The sequence below is a fragment of the Anser cygnoides genome, chromosome 2 (genome assembly GCF_040182565.1).
Source record: "Anser cygnoides isolate HZ-2024a breed goose chromosome 2, Taihu_goose_T2T_genome, whole genome shotgun sequence".
NCBI classification, from domain to species: Eukaryota; Metazoa; Chordata; class Aves; order Anseriformes; family Anatidae; genus Anser; species Anser cygnoides.
The window spans coordinates 58,172,376-58,193,084 of NC_089874.1; the positions used below are offsets into that span (position 1 = coordinate 58,172,376).

The 20,709-nt window shown below is 37.4% G+C and overlaps 1 long non-coding RNA gene across 1 annotated transcript; it reads right to left on the bottom strand.

Annotated features, from left to right (window-relative positions):
• Window positions 1–278: 278 nt before the first annotated feature.
• LOC136790078 (uncharacterized) lies at window positions 279–20,489 on the bottom strand. The gene is made up of 3 exons (XR_010829320.1): window positions 20,427–20,489; window positions 1,306–1,374; window positions 279–640 (listed from the first exon to the last, which is right to left on the bottom strand). It is a non-coding gene; the product is annotated as an uncharacterized lncRNA (long non-coding RNA).
• Window positions 20,490–20,709: the final 220 nt, after the last annotated feature.

Sequence of the window (20,709 nt, forward strand, 5' to 3'; positions counted from 1 at the left end):
AAGTATTGATGTATTTTTACCAATATTTTAATGTAATTTAACAGCAGGAAACAAGGAAAAAAGATGGCATAATCTGACAAGCTTGCTTTCTGTAAATTGACAGTGATCTACAGTCCATATCTTGGGAATTTCTTTGGTAAAGGTTTCAGGAATGATTCACAACTTGTTGCTGTAAACTACCATTTTACTTTAAATAATTTGTGGCACCGAGGATATAGTTGCATTATCTACTCAATACATATTTAACAGATTGGAAGAGGTTAGCAGAGTAATGCAGTAAAGTTATTGAAGCATTTAAGCATTCTGAGTAAATATATATTTGCTTCCCTATTATATTGCCTGCATCATTCAGTCTCAATTACCCCACTAATAAACCATAGTTATCTTCAGCTCCTATTACATATGGCATATGGATAATAAATGTACTTTATGGATATATGGATAATAAAAGTACTTTAAAATACTACCTTTTACTCTATTTTATAATGTTAGGAGTATCCAGAGTCCTCTTGAACCATGTTATAAATTCTTTCATACAGTTGATTGTGGTAAGGTACTTCGTGTTACAGTAAAATTTGAAGCTCCAGTAATTCTCCATTATGACTCCAGAACTGACTTTTATTAATGGTCTACAGTGCACCTAGTACAGAGCAGGGCATCAATAATGACTGGAGATTCTGCACATTACTTTAATATGATTACACTTAGAAGATAAATACATACCATTTTGCCTGTCTGCACATTTTCTGTCAGATAATTTCGTATTCAGCTCCTATATTTCTCCTCTTTTCCCCTTTCTTCTAGGCTTCTGATTTCTAACAAATACGGACTTTAAATGCAGACTTAATGGTGGCATTAAGTACACCAACTATATAAAGACTGGCAACCTGGCAACATTTTTAAAACTGAAAGTATTAGATGAGCTTTATGCTAACTTCAGGAAATCACTGGACATGGCTATGCAAGCAGAATAACTGTTGGGTCTTTGGGGGAGTTTCTGAGCTGCCCATGACCTCCAGCCAAGCCTCTCAGTCCAAACAGATCAGATCAGCCTAAAGCTCACTATGAAGCTATTCTATCACAGGCCTTGAATAATATTCCCATTTACCAGTTGGAGGTTTTCATTAGAGCCACTAGCCCTCCTACTTCTTTAAACTGAAAAACAGACAGTATAGGTTTTTGGTGAACTGAGCAGATTGAGAGTTCACCAGTGTGGTGGTCTGAAAATCCACAATTTATTTCATGGTCGTATTGATATAAGTTATTTGATGTAGCAGTTATATCCTGAAAAAAAAAGTAGCTTACCCATTCTTTGTCCAGAGTAGTTGCCACTGCAGTCAGCCTGATGATCTCTTAGGGAAAATGGTCAGCAGGCTGTAGCAGCATACAAAGAAATCATACATGTACATACATCATACACGCACACAAACATTGTGAGCAGAAATGATTGCTCAGAGAGTCTAGGTAGCCATTTTGAAAGCAGTGATGAATCAGAGAGTGAAATTACTTCTTTTCGTACAATTAGGAAAAAAGTGATTAGTAGTAACAAGAGAATAAAGTCAAAGTACAAACTTCTGCATGGTGCATGGCATGGCTGCATCATTATATATATATATATATTTTATTTTTTTTTTGCTGTTCTTCCTTCTTCATTGACATAACAAAAGCAAATGAGTAGTCTTGATAGGAGGCAAACAATGTGAAAAAATCTCTGATATATGAATGCTGCATCTGTCACCAACTTTAATGACATACAACTTCTTATTAAATTTGATGGTGTAGAGGCCTTTCATAAAGATCATTTCAGCTTAATTTGTAAGGAGCCATGATTTTAATATTTCTAGATTTTAATCCGTACATTGCAAAACAGACTACTTTTACTGTCCAGTGTTAGGAAACATCTAATCAAAGATGTGATTTAAAATTATTTTCTACAATTCTAAACTATTGAAATGGTTCAATGCAATGAACCTCCTATACAACTGTAGGAGAGGTGTAGCTAGACTGTTGGTATACGCTAGATATTTAGAGAGAGAACAGAAAATCTCTTTGTGATGACTTTTTTGCAACAGCCACAATGAACTATGAATTTGTCATCCATTTTGTGGAAAAAACACCAAAAAAAAAAAAAAGTGTACATTTCCCATTTCCTCTAGCTGGAGAACAGAAAGCTTGTTAACTGAGGAAAGAATGTTTATTTAAAACCCACAAAGTGATCTGAAATGAAAGACTGCAGAAACGTGAATGAGCCCATGGAGAGGTTCCCTCATTTACATGTCAGAGTCTTCAGTACCAGCTCACCATATGGTTCTATTATCCCCCAAAGAACAGGATATATATGTACATGTATCACACTCAGACAAACAAATGTACAATGATCTGTATGCATTTAATGTCATGTACATATAAGGTAAAATGCAAATAATACAATATGACATGCTTATTAGAATACATAATGGATGATCTTCAACCATAGAAAAACAAGACTGAGGATGTCCATCCAAGTCATATCGATTACCTAGGTTTATCTTCCAAGATAAAGTCCCTTTTCTGCTCAAGCACAATTCCTTTTCCCAATATTTATGAAACACAGGATGACTTGGAGACACTTCTGTGATGTATGGCCAGATAAAATCACTTGGCTTTCAGAACCTTTACAATTTTTTTTTTTTTAAATAGCATACATAAAAAAATATATATACATATTTGGTAAAAGACTGATAATTCTTAATCTTATCTCATTTTTTAGTTGTAAATTACAAAGCAGTAGAATTAGGGCAGACAGAAGCCCTACTATTATCATATATAAGTTTTTAGCTGTAATTGCATTGTCAGTAAGAAGTGTTAAACTATTATGTGTTACCTACTGGAATGTGGCGTGTAATGAATGAACAATAATTTATTCTCCATAGAATCCAAAGATTTCAAAGTATCAAACAAATATTTAATTAAGCTTCCCAATGACGTAAATAAATATTATATCCATGTATAGAACAAGCACAAAAACCTGGGCATGGTGTCCAAGGTCACCAATATTCCAAATGTGACAAACAAGATCCACTGACTCTGAGATCAAAATCTAGTTCTTAAAGCCAGATGGAAAAATCAGGGAAAGATCTGCCTCTTGCCCTGTAGTTACCCTATCAGGGCAAGTGAACTGAAAGTGCTGCACTAGTACCTTGATGAAGATGGCAGACAGTATGAAGGAATATAAATGATTTAATAATCAGAAAGTCAGTCTAAGAGAAAAAGTCAGAAGAACCTAAGTAACACGTATTTTAAAGGGAGTCAAAGGAACCTGATGACTGAAACTAGCATGTTAATGCCTTTCTTCTACCCATGAAGAAAAAATGATCGAGTTATAGGTGAACTAGATGAAACTACTAGTAGAAATGTTCATAATTTTCAGAGTACACACATTTTTGTTGGGCATGATTCCCAAGTGATACACTGCTATCTCATAGATCTTTCTGCATTTCTTAGAAGAATTGAGTGCCAAGGGGTATTTAATAGCACCACTTGTCGCTTTTGAACAGTGAACAGTATCCCAGCCAAAAACTTTGGAATATGTTGAAATCTATATGGGTCTATTCATTTGTGTCCAGGCAAAAGAAAGACAAAGAGCAGGCTATTTTATTTCCACTTTTAGAAGACCTTGAATCTCTCTGGTAAATGTTGAGAACTGAAAAGAATGCAATCTCTTTAAGAACCAAAAAGAATGCAATCTAATTATAAGTGCTGCTGTGATAAAAACACTGAGTCTTACTGTGTTCCCAACTTCATGATGAAGTAAGGTTTCATTGTTCTACCCACAGACATGCCTGCCAACGTGGGAGAATTTTAGATGAAAATGAAAGACTGAAAGACTATTCTCTACTCACCCATCTTACAGCAGCCAGTGATTTAGTTGCTTGCCACTTCTACCCCTAGGGAAGACCACTTTTATAATAGAGTTTTAATATATGTCAATATCATTTTGAAAAGCATCCTCTAGAGAAGCTGTAAATACAGCATACAGCATAACCTGCTTGCTAGGTGCTTTCCATCCATATGGCTGCTTCTCCATCAGCATGTGGAGTGCCTGCTTGGAAGTTTTCTTTTTTTAACCCACTGGGCATGTTCAGGTATAAAAGATACCACCAGCTCCAGGGAATGTCTCAGTCACAATTCTCTCAAAGTAGCTATCTGTAAAGCTGGTGGGTCTGATGATGCAGATGGTTTCAGAAGCACCTATAGCTTCCATAGACACAGTCATAGGTTATTTTGACAATTCAGATTGAAAAATATGTTCTTCACAGAAAAAGTGCATCTCTTGTTCATTAGTCTTAGCCTGATATAAGTTGACCTTGCCTTCCTTTCAAACGGATATTGTAATATCAGTTCTGCTGCTCAGCCAGAAGCCTATGGGACTACAGCAAGTAAATAACTGGAAAAAAGGAAAAAAAAAGATAAAAAAAAAAAAACAAAACAAACAGAATCACAGAATCGTCTAGGTTGGAAGAGACCTCCAAGATCATCTAGTCCAACCTCTGTCCTAACACTAACAAGTCCCACACTAAACCGTATCACTAAGGGCTACATCTAAACATCTTTTAAAGACCTCCAGGGGTGGCGACTCAACCACCACCCTAGGCAGTCCATTCCAATGCCTAACAGCCCTTTCAGTAAAGAAGTTCTTCCTAACAACCAACCTAAACCTCCCCTGGCGCAACTTTAGCCCATTCCCCCTCGTCCTGTCACCAGGCACGTGGGAGAATAGATCAACCCCCACCTCACTACAGCCTCCTTTAAGGTACCTATAGAGAGCGATGAGGTCTCCCCGAGCCTCCTCTTCTCCAGGCTAAACAACCCCAGCTCCCTCAGCCGTTCCTCGTAAGACTTGTTCTCCAGACCCCTCACCAGCTTCGTTGCCCTTCTCTGGACTCTCTCGAGCACCTCGATGTCCTTCTTGTAGCGAGGGGCCCAAAACTGAACACAGTACTCGAGGTGCGGCCTCACCAGAGCCGAGTACAGGGGGACAATCACCTCCTTAGACCTGCTGGCCACACTGCTTCTTATGCAAGCCAGGATGCCGTTGGCCTTCTTGGCCACCTGAGCACAATGCTGGCTCATATTCAGCTGCCTATCAACCAGTACTCCCAGGTCCTTCTCTGCTAGGCAGCTTTCTAACCACTCATCTCCCAGCCTGTAGCGCTGCTTGGGGTTGTTGTGCCCCAGCTGCAGGACCCAGCACTTGGCCTTGTTGAACTTCATGCAGTTGACCTCAGCCCATCGGTCCAGCCTATCCAGATCCTCCTGCGGAGCCTTCCTTCCCTCGAGCAGATCGACACACGCACCTAACTTGGTGTCATCTGCAAACTTACTGAGGGTGCACTCGATCCCCTCATCCAGGTCATAGATAAAGATATTGAAGAGGACCAGTCCCAGCACTGAGCCCTGGGGGACTCCACTAGTGACCGGCCTCCAACTGGATTTGATTCCATTCACCACAACTCTTTGGGCCCGGCCATCCAGCCAGTTTTTAACCCAACAAAGTGTACGGCAGTCCAAGCCACGAGCAGACAGTTTCTTGAGGAGAATGCTGTGGGAAACGGTGTCAAAAGCCTTACTGAAGTCAAGGTAGACCACATCCACAGCCTTCCCCTCATCCACCAAGCGCGTCACTTTGTCATAGAAGGAGATCAGGTTCGTCAAGCAGGACCTGCCCTTCATAAACCCATGCTGACTGGGCCTGATCGCCTGCTTGCCCTGCAAGTGCCGCGTGATGACACTCAAGATAATCTGCTCCATGAGCTTCCCTGGCAAGCTAACAGGCCTATAGTTCCCCGGGTCTACCCTCCGACCCTTCTTGTAGATGGGCGTCACGTTTGCTAGCCACCAGTTGACTGGGACCTCCCCTGATAGCCAGGACTGCCGATAAATAATGGAAAGCGGCTTGGCCAGCTCTTCTGCCAGTTCTCTCAGTATCCTCGAGTGGATCCCATCCGGCCCAATCGACTTGCATACATCCAAGTGTTGTAGCAGGTCGCCAACCATTTCCTCATGGATAGCGAGGGCCACATCCTGCTCCCCATCCCCTTAACATCTTTCTACCTCACAAATCAGGTAAGGATTCACCTGAATATAGACATCTAACTGAGCTTGTCATGTTAGCCTCTCTTTACAGTTGACAGAGAGCTAATTAGCAACGTCCATGTCATCTGGGATAAGATGCATGTTACTTTAAACTAGGTAAACTTGCATATGATCAGATGGGTCAAGCACCACAGAAGTGCCTATTCCTCTCCATTAACTACAAGGGGTGCCTTGAGCACCTAGCACAGCAGTAAACAGATAAACCAGAATGAGTTGAAGCCTTACTTAGAGTGGAGATTCTGCTATCCCTCCATGGCGTCTGCTTCAGCCCTGTGTCTACACATAGCCTATGCTGGCTCACGCATACTGAAGACATTAGAACAACACATTGAGAATTGTGGAACTGCTGTTCAAGATGCTTCAAGTGCCTTTTTCTTGCAAGCATGGTCTTGATTTGAAATTCAGTATTTAACCCCAAGCTTAAACTTTTGTAGTTTATGCAAGAATCATAGAATCATATCATAGAATAGCTTGGGTTGGAAGGGACTTTAAAGATATCTAGTTACAACCCCCCTGCCATAGGCAGGGATGCCACCCACTAGATCAGGTTCGCCAAGGCCCCATCCAGCCTGGCCTTGAACACCTCCAGGGATGGGACATCCACAGCTTCTCCTGGCAACCAGTTCCAGTGCCTCACTACCCTTATAGTGAAGAATTTCCTCCTGTCTAGTCTAAATCTATCCTCTTTTAGTTTAATACCATTCCCCCTTGTCCTATCATTATCTACCTGAGTAAAGAGTCCTTCTCCATCTTTTTTATAAGCCCCCTTTAAGTACTCTAAAACTGCAGTGAAGTCTCCCCAAAGCCTTCTCTTCTCCAGGCTTAATAACCCCATCTCTCTCAGCCTTTCTTTGTAGGAGAGGTGCTCCAGTCCTGTGATCATCTTTGTGGCCCTCCGCTAGACTTGCTCTAAGAGGTCCACATCTTTCTTGTTCTGGGGGCCCTAAACCTGGATGCAGTACTACAGGTGAAGCCTCACAAGGGCAGAGAAGAGTGGGACAATCACCTCCCTCCACCTGCTGGCCACTCCTCTGTTGATGTAGCCCAGGATGCAGTTGGCCTTCTGGGCTGCAAGCACACACTGCTGGTTCATGTCAAGCCTTCTGTTCACCAAAACCCCCAAGTCTTTCTCTGCAGGGCTGCTCTTAATGAGTTCTTTTCCCAGTCTGTACTTCCATCTGGGATTGCCCTGACCCAGGTGCAGCGCCTTGCACTTGGACTCATTGAACCTCATGAGGTTCACATGGGCCCACTTCTCTAGCCCAGAAGTGACATCCAGAAATGACAGCAATTATAATAATACAAAAGTAACAGAAAGAATGTGATCATAGGACAAATCAGAGAAAAAACTTCATTTAGCAGCACAAATAGCAATCTAGAGTTTTGATGTTCCTACAAGAAAGTAAAGGTGGGAGGCAATTGTACTGGTTTTTTTTTTGTTTGTTTGTTTGTTTTTCCATCCAGATCTCAGATCTCTCTCTCTCTCTCTCTCTCTCTCTTTTTTTTAATAAAAAGTGTGGGGTTTCTTTTTAAGTCTAAATCACAGTGATTGGCAATTAGCAATTAAAATTTAGCAGTGTAAGAGTCAGTGAAGTACAGTACTTCTGTTTAAATCAATGCAAATGTCACATGGACAATAGCATTCATATAGTCATGTTGATACAGCTAGGTCCCATCCACACCAGAGGATTTGTCAAAGGACTAATAGCTTGCAAATAATCTAAATTAAAACAGACCAAAACAAAAAAAGGCAAAACAAAAATGTCCCTTTTTAAAGAAAAAAAAAAAATTGAAGGGAATTCTTGGTGCTCTGACATAAGTTTGTGAGAAAAGTTTGATTTTACTGTCTATTTTGCTCCTGAATTTAAAACAAAAACAAATTCCTTTGTTTCTGCCTCTTTTTTTCAGAAACACGGATTTGGTACTATACTAATCTATGTACTAGGCTACTCACCTCTTTGTCTCGAAGAGGTCTTCCAGCATTTTAATTTACTTTAGAGACTGTCAGCTCTCCAAGTAAAACATAAAAGATCTGTAGATCAGATCTTTGGCTCTGAGTCATGCCTGAACAACAGGAAATACAGCATTTTGCTTTCCTAATGACATCGAAAAGTAAACTGACAGTTGCAGATCAGAACAATTTACTTTTTTTCCCTCCATGGATGCACAGTAACCCTTTCCTTCCATTTCTGATAACAGGATACATATACTCAATCACTCCTTCCTCTCCAACTTTAATTGGTATTCTTCTCTTGGATAAAATCATATATATGCATGATAGTACTGCTCATGGCATTTCCAAATTAATTTTAGGGCTACAAGAGGTCTTTGTTTCACATTTTCTGTTATAGCAAAATAAAATCACTGTTTCTCACTTCTGCTGAGTCCATGTTTGCTGTATAGAGAGATAGAGCATTTGTATCTGTTTGCATTTTTTTTTTTTTTTAATTTATTGTCAATGGCCAAATCTCACCAGCTTCATGGTGAGCTGGACTGAATCTATGATCCTGTAGAGTTTTTATTCATTTGCATATATCTGACTGACCTATTTTCTGATAACATTGGGTAAAAGATTCAATGATGACAACACACTAACTCTGCTTTCCGGTCTCCATTCTGATTCTTGTGGCCAAATATTTTCTGAGCAGTAGAAAAAGAGCAAACCAAAGAAACAGGAAATAATCTCTGGTAAATTCTGTTTAACACTGGTTCATATATGATTAAAATGTATACTGTCCAACATATGTATATCTGTTGATCATTAGGAGATTACCAAAAGGGAGGAGGTTGGCTCTGGAGAAATCAGTCATTGTAATAGAAAACATTGGTCTTTATGTTCCTGAAATATTTAAAGAATTACTGACCCCTTTAAAAACCTGTTTAATCAAACAACACATATACCACAAAATCAAAATCCCAAGTTTTGGACCCTTTTGTTGCATAATTGCCCTGACGTGTTATGACATGTTAGGCATTGGAATAGGCTGCCCAGAGAAGTGGTTGAGTAACCATCCCTGGAAGTCTTTAAAAGACGTTTAGATGTAGAGCTTAGTGATATGTTTTAGTGGAGGACTTGTTAGTGTTAGGTCAGAGGTTGGACTAGGTGATCTTGGAGGTCTCTTCGAACCGAGATGATTCTGTGATTCTGTTATTCTGTTGCATAAAACCCCCACACAATAAAATATTCAATGTTCATTCAAAATATTTACCTATAAAACTTTTAGTTATGATATAGAAGATGTAGCATCAGTGCCAAAGAAAGAATAAATTGAGGAAAACTAGCTGAAATAAGCAAGGAAGTGAGGATAAGCATGAAATTGGTTAGGCTTACTGAAACTGACTTTTTTTTTCTTCCTTTTTTTTTTTTTTTTTTTTTTTTGTCACTGATTACAGAAGAAGAAGCTCAGATTTAGGAGTAGATAACGTTTTTCTTTTACACAACTGTATAATGGAAACTTTCCCCTCATCTTGTATAGCCTTCATGTAGACCTGTCACACTTTTCTTTTGGATAGAGTCTAGGATGCTTTCTTTGGACAAGGAGACAGACTATTTATTTCCCTAAGCACAGTCAGAGATTAAGGGTTGGAAGGGTGGGAGATGACAAGTCCATGTCCTGGCTTCCAGCAAAGTTATTTGGGTCATGTTGGAGGGAATAAAATGCATCATAACATTTTGAGACAATCTTTTCACTAGATAGTACCTGACTTATCTGACCTAGAACCTAACACCACCAACAGTCAGTCTGTTGTCCCAGTCTCTCAGCAAGTTCAGTGGCAGTCTCTGAGCCCTAAACTCCTAATATAATTGTACAACGTACTCAAAAAGGCAGATGAGCTGGATAAATCAAAAGTCTTACAAAAGAACTTCATGGATGTGCCTCTTACTTTCACTGATAAAACCTTACACAGTTCCAGAGCCACAATAGCCAGAAAGTAGCTGGGTTTACTGATGATGTAAAAATCCTGTAAGACCATATATAAGAGAAGCATTTCTTAATTGGAATCAAAGACCAGAACAGAATTCCTGATCCTTCAAGTTTAACTCCTTGTGATTTCAAGAATTCCACCTTAAACATTGTCAAGTTTTTCAATTTTTCTCTCCCTTTTTACCCCCACCCTCGTTCCCCTCCCTTTTGAAAGATTGTCCTGGAATCATAATATTTGAAAGGACAAAAGCCTTATTTTAGTTTCCACCCACAATGTATTTATGGTTGGCTTATATCTATTTGTTTTTGTGACAACATTGATCCTTATCTTGAAATGATTCTTTACTCCCAATCAGATTACAAAAAAAAAAAAAAAAAAAAAGCAAAATGTTGACCATTCAAAAGCATCGTCAAAAGTTTTGGAAAGAAAAATTAAAAAAGGCTTCAATAATTCATTTATTTATAAAATAGGCCCCCCTTCAAACATATCATGGAAAAAATATGATTTTTTTGTTGTTGTTGTTACTGTACTTTTTTAATGATAAAAATATCAAATACAAGATGCACACTTGCAGAAATGTGGAAGTACTCTTGTACAGAAAGCACTTCTCATTCTTCTAGAAATTAAGATAAGCTGGTTTAACTAGTCACAGGTCTTAATCATTTTCATCAAAAAATGTCACTTTCTGGACCATTTGTTTTTGTGTAAAATATCATGTTACTATCATGATTAGAGGATGATATTTCAGTGGGATATTTCACATGGGAACTACAAGCTTCCAGATCAGCAAAGTTCTGACACATGTATGTGCTTTCTTATAGTTTTTGGGCTACTTTGTCAGGATATACAATCTATATTTCTGTGCCTTCTGCACTTCTGTGACTATTCAAATTAATTTCAAAGGAAGCCTTGTATTAGCACACAATGAAAACAGCAGGATCAGAATTATGGGAGCCACACATCTGTATTTTAAAGGTGTCAGAGAGAAAAAACTTCATGTAGGATTTAGCTTTCCTTCTCCTAAGGGTTTGTTAGTCCACGTAGGTAACATAATTTTTGAAGCAAGGATAAATTAAACCTCTGAGTCCTTGTCCCCTGGTCACTAGTGACATTAACACCCCTCCTTCAGAAAAAAAAAAAAAAAAAAACAAAAAAAAACAACACTACTCTGATGAAATTGTTTTAATAGATTAGGTGTTATATTAAATCAGCTTTTCAATACTAAAGATTTCACCAAATAAAAACAGAAGAAACCCAGGCAGTTAAGAAGTTGGACTGGATTCATCCCAAAAGCCTGTATGTGCTCTACACAATGGATGGGAAAGATATAAACAGTTTTCCTTCTCTCAAATGTTAAATAAGTACTTATTTCCCCCTAATATACTGGTCACCAAAACCAAGTAAGCACTAAATGAAGAAAAAAAAATATATATGCTAGGAAGATGCTGCATCTTTCAGACACAAGTGAAATTTTCCAGTGCAAATCGTTGGCATAGCCTAACAAAAGAGCTGATCAAACAACAAGTACATGTTATATACGAACAATCCTGTCTGTACAAAATGACTGAGAACATCAAATATCTTCCTGCTTTGGACAGAAGTACATCGTAATCCCAAAATTAACTGTGTCTATTACCTTGAAATATGCTCACATGAAAAATAATGTTATAAATGTTTTGTTTTATGTAACTACAACAACAATGACAAATTTAGCTTAGTGGACAATTACAGACTTAAAATGATGGTTTCCACAACACATACACTTCTGCTGTAGCCATCCTTATTTATATAAGCATTTCTTGTCATAAAACAGAAAAATTATGAATAAAATACTTCTAGAACAGGATGTTGGTAAATTCTGGTGATTTTTTTTTCTTTTTCTTTTGATTCCTACTGCAATTCTACTGCTCTCAGTGAAGTTCCCCTCAAATAATACAAGTAAGAGAAGACTCATATGTTACTGTATTTTTGCTGTCTATAATTTTTTTAAACATGTACATATATTTTGATTGTTTGCTTTCTGGTGGTCAGATGTATTGTTAAACTTTATTACAATGAAATTAGAAAGTTTTACATATCCCTTTGAGATACCTATAAGCCCATGTTTTGAAATCAACATTAAAATTTTTCCTTTTGTCCACTTCTCCCCTTCTTTGCATACCAAACATTGTCATATACTCAATACACTAGTTATATTTTTCTTATTTCAAAAGTAAAATCACTGAGACAGAAAATTTATCCAGAAAGACACTCAGAACACAGTGCATAATGTTAATGGAACAATGACATTGTACAACAAATCTGAACTGTCTACTGCTTTATAGTCCAGAGTAATCTGGATGCAAGAGTGCTGGAAAGAATTTTCTTCCTTCTACATTAATAGTAGTGGTAGCAGATTTTTTCACCCAGTCCTATGTGCCTTGCATAGCACCTTCAGCAGTACTGCTGACTTTGGTTAGACCTTGGAGATGGTCGTGGCTTTGAATAAGAGTATTGTCGGCTAATCTCAGTCCAGGAATGTGACTTTCCATTAGAGCTGGTTAATTTTCTTCTTACCAAAAATCATAGCTTGCATTATTAAGAAGTTTGGTTGAAAAAGTAATACAATAAAAGTACACTGCTAATGACATTCTTAGATCTTCAAACTAGATTCTTGCATTCTTTGTCACTACTTCAACACACAGTAACAATGAGAGCTTTTCAGTCAGGATGAGAACTCATTGCTGACTCAAAGAAGGTACATAATATTGCGGTACTGTAGAATAAAATGTTTGACATGCTCTCTACTCATTGTAGCAAACTTTACTCTCAGGCTATTAAAGCGTCAAAGAACTCATGCATATAATCCAAACAAAAGGAAAAGGAAAAGGAAAAGGAAAAGGAAAAGGAAAAGGAAAAGGAAAAGGAAAAGGAAAAGGAAAAGGAAAAGGAAAAGGAAAAGGAAAAGGAAAAGGAAAAGGAAAAGGAAAAGGAAAAGGAAAAGGAAAAGGAAAAGGAAAAGGAAAAGGAAAAGGAAAAGGAAAAGGATGATAGATTAGAGAGATTTCTCCCAGGATTTAGCAAGCATATCATTTCCCAGAAGCAGTATAAGGGAACAATAATTGCAGAGATTGTCCACCAGGTGGCATGTGAGCCATAGAATGTTAGAGTAGCAATACTAAATGCACAGTTTTGTCTTGCTCAAGACATAACTTACCTGATTAGTTTGGAGTCAAATAAAAGGTTATAATTATGCAGAGTAATCCACAGGTAATATATATAATATGTATATTCTGATAAGTGCCACATTCTTTACTCAGACTCCCTGAAAGTGTTGAACAATCAAGTCAAGCTCCTTACCAAACCTTTGGCTACTGTTGTTTGAGCAATAAATTATATAAGTTGCTGTGTGCTTGTCTTATTTTTGTTTCTGTGATAATTTACATTCTTGGCAGTATCATATCCTTCAGAGATTTTACAGTCTAAAAAGTATAGTTGTAGAGATACACAAAGGTGTGGCAAATACAGATAGACAATCTAAGCACAGAAAGCAAAGCTTTATACTTGCTCTATGGGTTGGATCATAACTGGTGGTATATGACGAATAAAAGATTTCCCTGGCTTTACTTGCTCCTATCAAGATGGAAAGGACTACTACCTTCTCAAGGTCATGATTACATAGATATGCAGTTACATACACTGTTTTCTTGGGAATTGTAGCAATTAAAAACATTACAAGAAAATCTGGGGGCAATGATTGCTTGCTAATGCATTGTAGCAATGGAAAGGAATGAGGATGGTCAGAACTGTACTCTCAGCCTGTTTTCCACAGTTGCTCAGAAGTATTTCAAAGGCATTCAGAAGGTTTCTTGCTAGTTTCTATGTATATTTTGCAATTTCCAGTGGGTAAATTACTCACTTTAGCTCTGCAACAAGGGCAAATTGTTTCACTTGCTACACTTGGAATTCTTCATCAATAAATTCATTTAGTATTCTTATTACCCTCCAGTGTGAAACTCTGACCTCTGTGCTTGGTGGGTTTTATAAGTAGTCTTATAATTAGTTCAGACAGAGCTACATTTTCTACAGGTTAAACACTGCCAATTAGCCAATTACAGAAAGTTCTCTGTAGTTAATATTTACAGATCTTTCTATCATGTTGAAAGCCCATCAGACCAACCATGGTAAAGAGTATTATTCTAGAGCTAGAGATGGAGCAATATCATTACTATTGTCGTTTATTACTTTCTTGTATTCTAGGCTTACCTAGTAAACACAAGAGCTGTCTCATAGTAGATAGCATTTTATAAATGCTAATATTATAATGATGGTTAATATGCTTCAACTATGTATTGTTATTATTATTATTGCACATATATTTATGTCTTTGCATTGTTCAGCAGTGGAAGTGGATGTTACTCAAAGGTAGCAATCTCATCTGGTTATTAGAAAATATAGTATTTATCAATGTGAAACACAGAGAAGAAAAGCATTAATTAAAGAAAAAAAAATCAAGCAGATGGCATATTTGTTAGATTCTGGCAAGTAAGGGGAAAGTGTAATTTCTACCAATATGCTCCAAAGTCATCAAGTATAAGTGATAAAACTGCCCTAGCTTTGGATTAGAGTTCTGGAGATGAATACTTAAATAGTATAAAGTTGGGTTGCGCTCTATACTGCAAGTTTATCCTCTCTTAAAAGGAGACAGGTTCACAAATGAGGCCTACAGGAAAACCCAATAATAACATTAGGTATAACAAAGGTATTTGAAACAAGCTAGGGATTATTCTCTGCATGAGATTTACCTGGCCAGTAAACAACTACTACAAAACCTTCAATACCAAATACCAAAACATTTTTTGGGGAACTTAGAATGGAGCAACCAAACATGAATTTTTGTATGCCTTAGCCAGGTAGTATATTTTTGCAACAGTACTTCATGGGATCAACTTAAACATGATAAGGGAGAACCAGTGGAGTTCTCTTACTGACTTTAATATATATATATATATATATATATATGTAAGCAATAAACATACGCTCTTTCTTTAATGGACACATCCAGTAGAACTCAATACATATCTAAGCATTAAGTTCAGACAGACTATGTTTTTTTTTGTTTTGTTTTGTTTTGTTTTGTTTTTAAGAATCAGGAACGTGTCTTTCTTAATCTCAGTAAGAAAATATAGCAAAAAATTATTAGAACAAGTTACTAGCTATCAGTTTATTAAAACATATGGGGGCTTGATAGTCATTTATATATATTTCATTAAAAAAATCCTGACAAGGACTCATGTATAGAGTTTTCAAATGGGCCATTTAAATAAGTAGAATGAACAGAACTTGGCAATGGCAATGAAAATGTAAATCAATTATCGTATGTTCTGTAGACATAAAGAGTTTCACTTTTATACTTACCAAGAATTAGAGAGGAAAGAACTACAAAGTAGGATACAGTTAGTGGTAGCTTATGAAAGTAAATAGTTTCTTAAGACAAAACCTTGCAGAAAGCATTTCAGAGAGAGCTGGAGGGGAAAATGCCACATTTCTAATATCACTCTGACAAGAGCTAAACCAACTTAATTAGTGATGCACAGTAATTTGTGTTTTAAGAGTGCCATTACATTGTTTGCAAAACACATTAGTAAATCGTGGTGCAGATTAAACTAAACTAATTTTATCTTAAATACAATATATTATTTGGAGTATTTTATTTCTAGATGGTATGCTATCGATCATTCATTCATAGCTGTAGGTTTATTTTAAATTACAGTTTATGTTTAAATTATTTATAATGACTTACATTATTAATTTCAAAACTTATCAGGTGACACATTAAGAGGTAGTTCTGCTGCTGCTCTCCCAAATTGTGTTTTCAATCTACCCAAAGAAGAAAATCCCCAAAACAAAACTTGTCTACCAGTTCATAAGCAAATATTTCAAGCAGATCTAAATTCCACTACTACTTTCAGTTCATCTTCTTTCTACTGAATCTTCTTACGCTTATGAATCTTCAGAACTACAGGCTGTGGGGAGAGTGGCTGGAAAGTTGCCCGATGGAAAGTGAGATGGGATTATTGATCAATAGCTGGATGACTATGTGCTCAGGTGGCTAAGAAGGCCAACAGCATCCTGGCTTGTATCAAAAATCATGTGGCCAGCAGGATTAGGGAAGTGATTGTCCCCCCATACTTGCTTCTAGAGAGGCCACGCCTTGAATACTGTGTTCAGTTTTGGACCCTTCACTACAAGAAGGACATTGAGGTGCTGGAGCATTTCCAGAGAAGGGCAACAAAGTTGGTGAAGAGTCTAGAGGACAAGTCTTCTGAGAAGTGTTTGAGGGAACCAGGGTTATTTAGCCTAGAGAAAAGGAGGCTCAGGGGAGACTTATCACTCTCCAAAGCTACCTCAACTGAGGCTGTAGTGGAGTGGGGGTCAGTTCTTTCTCCCAGGCAACAAGTCATAGAACAAGAGGAAATGGTCTCAAATTGCACCAGATATAGATATGAATATTAGGAAAAAATTCTTCACTGAAAGAGTAGTGAGACATTGGAACAGGCTACCCAGGGAAGTAGTTGAGTCACCATCCCTGGAGGTATTCAGAAGATGTGTAGATGTGCTGCTTAGGAACATGGTATAGCGGTAGAATTGTAAGTGCTAAGTTAACAGTTGGACTTGATGATCTTAGAGGTCTTTTCCAACCTAAATGATTCTATGATTCTGTGATTCTGATGCTATTCAATGGTGGTTTTTTTGTTTGTTTTGTTTTGTTTTGTTTTGTTTTTTAGCCCCTTCCAATGGGAACAATGAAGTATTGTAAGTGAAGTGACTTCAAAAGCATTTAAAGTTTTAAAGGTCTCATTATATGTGGCCAAATAGAAGCTAACTCATCATGGCCCTTGGTATATCTCTGTGCTTTCTACTTCAAAATCCCCATGCTATGGTCTGGGTCCACCCTCCCCCCTTTCACCCCCCCACCCTTCCCTAATGACATTAAAGAGCCAAGAATTAATCTAAAAGTACTTCCTAAAAAAACCCTTCCTAAAAGATTAGACAGTCCTTCTAAAAATGGTCTTTCTATACCAGAACAAGCCTGGGAGTTTGCCTTAAGCTTTGGCTGACAGACAGTACAGTCTCCCAGTTGCTACACAGATGGGTTTCTCCATGCGCCGTAATAGCAGATTTTTGGCTCAGCAGCAGTTCATTCAAATGTTTACCTAGGTCATTTTCTTCAAGTCATAGGACAATTGGTAAGAGGAAATTAAGTCCAATTTTTCATCATTCTTTGTCAGTAGGAAGATAGAGGTTTTCCACATGCAGGAGAGAATATTTTTCTTGATAGATACTAATTTTAATTGAAATATTTGTTATTCATTGAGAACATGATGACTGGATCATTCCCAAACTAATTAATGAATTCAGGTGGAATTTGTTTAATAGGGATTTTCCTGAAGTTACATGAAGAACACAAGAAAAAAGATCAGGATGTTTCCTCCTTTCACTCACCAGTCCAGTTCTCAATAAACATAGACAGTTTGGTAAACATAGAGAGCTTGGTAAACATAGATAGCCAATTCTTTGCCTACAGGTATTCAAATCAGACTTGCACTGATCACCACAGTTCAAGGATACTCGTGGTGTTTTATTTTGTCTAAAGAGCAATTTGTTTCTTTCCAGGTGAATATGTTCTGGTCAATATTTGCAGTTTCATTTCATGTGACAGCATTTTCTCCATTCTTACAGGACTCTCTCCTTATGTCCTTACATATAAAGGGCTATTCCACCAACCACTTTTTCTTGCACAAGAAGCAGTGGAAAAAGAGTCTACTAGAGACAGAATAGAGTAGGGGCATTTTGGTCCTGATTGTGTGTCATAGGTAATGATGCTTCCTTTTTATTCTGGCATGTTTTACCCAAGGCTTGTTATCACTGTACTAGGTATTAGACTCATTTTCATTAGCTAGCTCTTTGTTTTTATGATCGTCTAAATATTTTATACAAAATGGAGCAAATCCAAGAGAAGACAACTAGTAATACCTATACCTGTTCAAAATTTACCTATAAAAATATTTTTACTTTTAAAAATCTGCCTATGTTAAAAACCCTGACTATCTGACAAGCAAATCCTTTATAGTGAATTGAAGTCTATTAGCAACAGGCTTATTTTGTTATTTATCCTCCAAGGGACTCTTACCAGTAAGCTATAGGGGTTTAGCATTCCTCAAAAGAAATGCTGAAAGGTACTGCCCTACAGCCTCTTCAGTAAAAATTCTGTCTCGGGAGTTTGGGGAAAAAGGTTCAGTTCCTGCTGTATTTTAGAGCAGGAATTTGGAGTTTCTTGCCTACCAGCAGATTTGTCATGAACAGATAAATGTTCTTTCTGGTTGAGTGAATATTTATCTGTTCATTACAAAATGAAAGAACAGAAATGGGAGAGGAAATAATATTTAAGAATATTGTTTAGCCCCTGAGAGGACTAATATATTCTTCTGGAGACCAAGATACTTTTATTAAATTTCTCTTTTTGAATCACGTAAAAAAGGGGACATGAACTTGGGAAAGAATTTATTTTGGCTAGTAAACTGCAAATTAATTATTGATATGGCCTCAGTTCTAAATCTTGAATGTGCTTCCTAGTAATAATTACTACCTTATGTCTACCTCTCAAGTAATGTATGCTGGTGAAATATATTTCCCTTTAAATAATCAATCTCATGTTGCTCTTATTCTGAACGGATGGTCTTCTGGTTCCTTTTGGGAGCTGAAATGATGCTGCTTCCAAAACCAGGTAAGTATCCTAAATCCAGGCATAAATGCAGTGGGATAAGAGAATTTTCACAGGTGGAGATCTAAATAACCTGTTCATGGGAAAAACTTTCCATTCTTACTGTGACTGAAAAGACAGAGAGTTTCTAGATGGGTAATAAAATGGAGTGTCTAGTTGGAGCAGAAGAATGAGTAGCTCCCTAGTGGCATGCTTTTCTTGAAGAAGAAAGCAAGGGACCAAACCAACCCAGAAGCAGCCAGTACAAAGACTAACCCTATATTAACTAGTTGTCCCTGCAACAAGTTCATGGAAAAAGGAAGCCAGGTAAGTCCTCTGAGTATTCACTTATCTAGTAGCCAAAGCCCCCAGAAGAGGCTAAATTCCCTGTCTCCATCTCAAGCAGAGCAAGACTGCCTGATCGTATAATTCGTTGTTTCTTCTTCTGGTAGACCTATTGGAATTAATCTGTAAGTGTTCAAGCAGCCCAGAACACCTGTAATTGTCAGACTTGCAGAGGTCAGGTAATGTAAACTACTTGGAGGTAGTCAGAGGCTCTAAAGGTTATTAGAAAGTGCTGATACATTGTCCAATTCTGAGATAACAGCTTTGTCACTTTTAGTTTCTCCACATTTCTTTACAACCAACATTATGCTTGGTAGATGTGAAATGAGCCCTGCACCCCTTTGTAGCCATGTCTATTAGCACTAACAAGTCTGTTCTGTGTTGTCATGGCTAGTTCATTTGGGCCATGTCATTTTTGTGTAATGAGGCACTACAAAGATGAACCTGAGATAATAAAGTTTAAGGTTAAAAAATATATAAATATGATTTTTTTTTTTACAGGAGAAATGAGATTATTGAAATATGTTTTAGATTTTTCCAAATAATTAATAGCAGAATAGGCAGAATATTATTTAAATATACAGAAATATAACACTTCGAAACCTCCTTTGAATTTCAGATCCATATGTGCTGTATACATGTCTGCCTTCAAAAGACCAACCACCTGTTTGAGCTTTACATTGAATTCAGCTACCGTTCTAGTCAGCCATACCAGTGGGTTCAGCTGACAATCAAATGTTGGTGAATACCACTATTGCTCATTTTTCAAATAGAAATGTCTCATCAGTGCTTCAATAAATACACACACACACACACACACAAGTAATTAAATAAATATATTTTTAAAACACTCTCCTCTCCGTCAAATTTGTCTTAAGCCTGGAGTTTCAACGAGAGGTTGGAAGGTGGACAATGAGGGTTACTATAAAAATCATTCTTCTTTAAGAAACCAAAAAAACATTTATTTTTTTTTCAGTTGACTGAGAGTCCAACTATTGATTTGTGCTTAATGTATTAATTATGTATTTGTGTATTAATTTGTCTTTTCCACAGATTTTTCCTAGTCTTATGTTCCAATTTCTGATTTCATTCCTTAACTTTACTCTACTCTCTCTCCTGAAAAGTGTTATCACTTAAACATGGTTTAGCAGTCTATGCTTTTTAATCTATAATGCCCTTGAAATTTAGGTTCTGCTTGAAGAATTCAGTATCACTGTAATTACCAGAAGTATAGTCATTAGGTGTTAAGACAAAACACTAGTTCTGAACTACTAACCTGGTGAGACCTCAGTCCAATCAGTCCTAAAGTTGAGGGTGGGATGGATGGATGTCACAAAGGGAAGAAGAACAAATGAACTCTGTCACCTAGGATACAGGATAAAGAAAGGTAAATATACCTGACATGGCTTCATGGCAATCATAATGATTCTCATACAACATCATATAACATAGGCGTAGCACACACTGGACAGTGTGTTGGGGTCTCATGTAAACTGGATGCATGGAGAAGCAGGAAAAGGTAACTTCATATTTCACTGTTTTCAATTAAAAAATATAAA